Raw genomic sequence first — 5,145 nt, 5'->3', positions numbered from 1 at the left:
ATAAGAATTTTTTTTTCAGTAGGGGTCCAATATGATCATCTTAAAATATTACAACATAAATGTGTAAAAAAGAAAACAATCCATCTTCACTGATCCCCCCCCCTCACTTAAAATTGTTCTTCAGAATCGTCTGTTCCTCACCAGGCGACAGAATCTCAGTAAAAGAATATTTACAAAGATGAAAAGTAGCTTTGATCCATTTTTTGATGAAAAATTGCTTTATTAAATGTTTTCACTACAGCAGAATATGACTAGAGAATGTTCCATCACGTCTTGGCTTGAAAATGTCAAGGGACACTAATTATTTTAGGTAGTAAGTAATTATTATTGTATTATTATTGACATTAATATTTCATTTTATTATATAAAGTTAATTATAGGGTAAAATATTGCATTTTCATAAAAATGACCGCTGAATGTATTTCTGATGGGTTAAAATAATTAAATGGACCTGGCCACTTTTCCCGGCGACCGGTTCGTAATTATTATGCGACACCATGACGTCACTTTACGTGCGCCGTAAATGACGCCGTTGTCCGAATACTAACTTTAAATTGAGTGAGCTACGTAGTTCACTCAATCCACGTCCCCCATGTAGTGAGTAGTGAACAGGGAACGAGGGTGTGGAGTCAGAAACAGCCGTTGTGCCTTTAAAGATGAGCCACAGGTGAGATGGATCTCCATGATGAGATGGGAGGGAAAGAGGTGGGAGAACCTGGGAAGAGTGAGGGCCAGAACAATATATATTCTCCTTTGGAACAGTGCAAACCTGAGAGGTTGGAATTGTGGTAATTACATATTACTATCATTTTTTAACCTGTAACTAAATTAAATATTTACAGATCATGCCTTTGATTAACCTTTCAGATTAATACTGGTTTCACTTATAACCTTATAAAAGTTTCCCTTCTTTATTTAGATTAAAGGACTGCAGTTTATCAGAGATCAGCTGTGGCTCTCTGGCCTCGGCGCTGAGGTCCAATCCCTCCCATCTCAGAGAACTGGACCTGAGTGAGAACCATCTGCAGGATTCAGGAGTGAAGCTGCTCTCTGGTTTTCTCCACTTTCCAAACTGCCGACTGGAAACTCTGAGGTAAACACCATTCTCAAAAATGTCCATTATTCCATCCGAGGGTCCTCACACTTTCTGAGTGTGTGTGTTGTGCCCAGTTCCTTCAGGAGGGAGGGCCACACGGGGACCACTTATTCATGATGAATTGATTTAAGGACAATGAAAAAGCCGACAGATGGTAACCAAAATTAGACAAAACTAGGTGAGGGTGCCTGGTAGACACCAGCCAACGAGGAGGGAGATGGTGAGGGAGACAGGAAGTCATCTAAGACAGGTTGGCTGTTTCTGAAACCACACCTATACCACATGTGTCAAACTCAGGCCCGCGGGCCAAATTTGGCCTGCAGTGTATTTATATTTGACCCGCAAGATCATATCAAATGTGCATTAGAGCTGGCCCGCGGTGTATACTGTACCGCTAATACTACAAATCCCACAGTGCTTTGCTAGTATATTGGTGCGCAGTCGAAACCGGCAAGCGCTCCTTTTTTCTGTTGACAGTCATTGACAACCATGCTCCAGACACATCGGACAAATTAATTTTACCTCCACAAAAATGGCCAAATGAAAGATGGACAACAGGAGCTTTTAAAACAGGTGGGAGGCAGATTATCTGTTCACAAATATAAAGGACAGACCTGTTGGTCTTGTGTGCGGAGCTAACGTGGCTGTAACGAAAGAATATAACAAGAAGACACTATGAAACAAAACATTATGAAAAGTACAAGGACCTGGACGTAAAGCAGAAGCTGCAGAAGGTGGAGGAGATGAAAAGAAGTCTGGTTTGCCCGCAGTCTATGTTCCTGAAAGCAAAATCAGAAAGTGAAGCTGCTGTAAAGGCTAGCTTTATTGTGGCAGCAGAGATAGCAAAATCAGCCCGGCCCTGTAATGAGGGAGAGTTTGTCAAAAAGTGCATGGTCAAAGTTTGAGACATCGTGTGCCCAGATAAAAAGCAAGAATTTATAAATGTGAGCCTGAGCAGAAACACCGTGGCTGAGCGCGTGTGTGAGCTTTCCACTAATCTACATGAACAACTAATAAAAAAGGGAAAAGATTTTATTGCATACTCCCCTGCTGTGGATGAGAGCAGCCACACGTCTGATACTGCCCCGCTGTCAATCTTCATCCGTGGAGTAGACTCCAGCCTGTGCGTCACAGAGGAACCTTTAGGATTAAAATCAATACATGGCACCACCACAGGAAAAGATATCTTTGAAGAGGTATCCAAATGTATAACTGAAATGAGCCTGCCTTGGGATAAACTTGTGGGACTGAGGACAGATGGTGCACCCGCGGTGTGCGGTCAAAAGAGTGGATTGGTCAGCAGGATTCAGGAGAAGATGCGGGAGGAAGCTGCAGGTGAACTTACAGTTTATCACTGTGTCACACATCAGGAAGCGCTCTGTGGCAAAGCTCTGCAAATGGAACATGTTATGAGCTCTATGAAACGAGTCGTCACCTTCATAAGAGCCAAAGGTTTGAATCACCGGCAGTTCGAGTCTTTTCTGGAGGAGTTGGATTGGGAATACAGAGATGTGCCCTATCACACAGAGGTGAGATGGCCAAGCAGAGGAAAAGTACTGAACAGATGTTTTGAGCTACGTGAGGAAATCTGTCAGTTTATGGAAAACAAAGGGAAGGACACAACAGAGCTGAGAGATAAAAGGTTCCTGTGTGAGCTTGCATTTCTGTCTGACAGTGTGAGCACTCGATGTGCTTAACCTGCAGCTTCAGGGACGGGGCCACATCATCACAGACATGTACGCAGCAGTGAGGGCCTTTAAAACTAAGTTGTGTCTGTGGAAGACTCAGATGCTGCAAGGAAACTTGGGTCATTTTCCGTGCTGCCAAACCATGGCAGAGCAAATCTCTCCTGCCGTGCTGCCGAGCGCACAGTTTGCTGAAAGAATCAACGCGCTCAGCGCCGAGTTTTCCCGGCGATTTGCCGACTTTGAGGCTCAGAAAGGGAGATTTGAACTGCTCAGTAACCCGTTTGCGATGGACGTGGAAAGCGCACCAACCAGCCTCCAAATGGAGCTAAGTGAACTCCAATGTAATGACATGCTCAAATCAAAACATGACTGTTGGTGCTGCGCGGTTTCCATGTTTCCTCCCAGACACAATGCCTCAATTACGCACCCAAGCTGCTCAGATGCTCTCAATGTTCGGCAGCACATATCTATGTGAACAACTGTTCTCTATGATGAAGGTGAACAAAACACCTGACAGAAGTCGACTCACTGATGAACACCTTCACTCCGTCCTGAGGCTTTCCTCAGCTCAGAGCCTGACCCCAGACATTGATGAACTTGCATCTAAGAGAAGATGCCAGGTATCTGGCTTAGACCGATGTGCAGAGTAAACCAGAGTGTAGCAAACTGAGCTTGAATATATCGGTTTCTTATGCACTTTTTCTACTGCAAGGCATGGTCTGTTAATAGTTGGAATGTTGGATTGTTATTGAATGACATTATTTTTGGTTCTTTTGTTGTTGGCTTTGAAAAAGATTTACTTTAAAAAGGAACTTGAAAGGATATGGGGAGAGACATACTTTATTTATTTAAATAAGAAATGAATACCACTGATGTGTCTTTTATTTCAAATTTAATTTCTCATGTGTTTGTAATATCAAGCGTTGGTTGTTCCAGATTCTGTGTTTAAGCAAAACTAAAGTTTGTTTCCATATGAAAAGGTTAAACATTACATATCAGTTGCAGTTAATTTTTCAATAAATATTGAGTTTGGCCCGTGACTTTACTTCACTGCTTAATTTTGGCCCACTGTGCATTTGAGTTTGACACCCCTGCCCTGTAGTGCACTCAATAGTGTGGACGCCATTTTGAAATAGTGTCCGAATTGTTAGTGAGCATCGCTGTACCCTATGTAGTGCACTCAATGTATCCCACAATGCACTGCGAAAAGTACAAGCGAGCACCCTAACTCGGAAAATGTATCCACCCTAGCCCCCAGCCGTAAAGGCTGACGGGATACATTTTTTAACGTAATTTCTACTGTGCGGTTTGATATATGAAATTTTTGGAAATAAGAATTTTTTTTCAGTAGGGGTCCAATATGATCATCTTAAAATATTACAACATAAATGTGTAAAAACAAATCAATCATTCTTCACTGATCCCCCCCCCCTCACTTAAAATTGTTCTTCGGAATCGTCTGTTCCTCACCAGGCGACAGAATCTCAGTAAAAGAATATTTACAAAGATGAAAAGTAGCTTTGATCCATTTTCTGATGAAAAATTGCTTTATTACGTTTCAGATTAATACTGGTTTCACTTATAACCTTATAAAAGTTTCCCTTCTTTATTTAGATTATGGCGCTGCAGTTTATCAGAGATCAGCTGTGACTCTCTGGCCTCGGCGCTGAGGTCCAATCCCTCCCATCTCAGAATACTGGACCTGGATCAGAACCAGCTGAAGGATCCAGGAGTGAAGCTGCTCTGTGGTTTTCTCCAGGATCCAAACTGCCGACTGAAAACTCTGAGGTAAACACCATTCTCAAAAATGTCCATTATTCCATCCGAGGGTCCTCACACTTTCTGAGTGTGTGTGTTGTGCCCAGTTCCTTCAGGAGGGGGGGCCACACGGGGACCACTTATTCATGATAAACTGATTTAAGGACAATGAAAAAGCCGACAGATGGTAACCAAAATTAGACAAAAGTACGTGAGGGTGCCTGGTAGACACCAGCCAACGAGGAGGGAGATGGTGAGGGAGACAGGAAGTCATCTAAGACAGGTTGGCTGTTTCTGAAACCACCCCCTGTACCCTACATAGTGCACTCAATAGTGTGGACGCCATTTTGAAATAGAGTCCCAATTGTTAGTGAGCATCGCTGTACCCTATGTAGTGCACTCAATGTATCCCACAATGCACTGCGAAAAGTACAAGTGAGCACCCTAACTCGGAAAATGTATCCACCCTAGCCCCCAGCCGTGAAGGCTGATGGGATACATTTTTTAACGTAATTTCTACTGTGCGGTTTGATATATGAAATTTTTGGAAATAAGATTTTTTTTCAGTAGGGGTCCAATATGATCATCTTAAAATATTACAAC

At 42.7% G+C, this 5,145-nt stretch overlaps 1 pseudogene; it reads left to right on the top strand.

Annotated features, from left to right (window-relative positions):
• The first annotated feature begins 1,332 nt into the window (after window positions 1–1,332).
• On the top strand, window positions 1,333–4,179 carry LOC105419614 (general transcription factor II-I repeat domain-containing protein 2-like; annotated as a pseudogene).
• Window positions 4,180–5,145: the final 966 nt, after the last annotated feature.

The sequence above is a fragment of the Takifugu rubripes genome, chromosome 10 (assembly GCF_901000725.2).
Source record: "Takifugu rubripes chromosome 10, fTakRub1.2, whole genome shotgun sequence".
Classification (NCBI taxonomy): Eukaryota; Metazoa; Chordata; class Actinopteri; order Tetraodontiformes; family Tetraodontidae; genus Takifugu; species Takifugu rubripes.
This window is presented reverse-complemented; position numbering and strand designations above follow the sequence as displayed.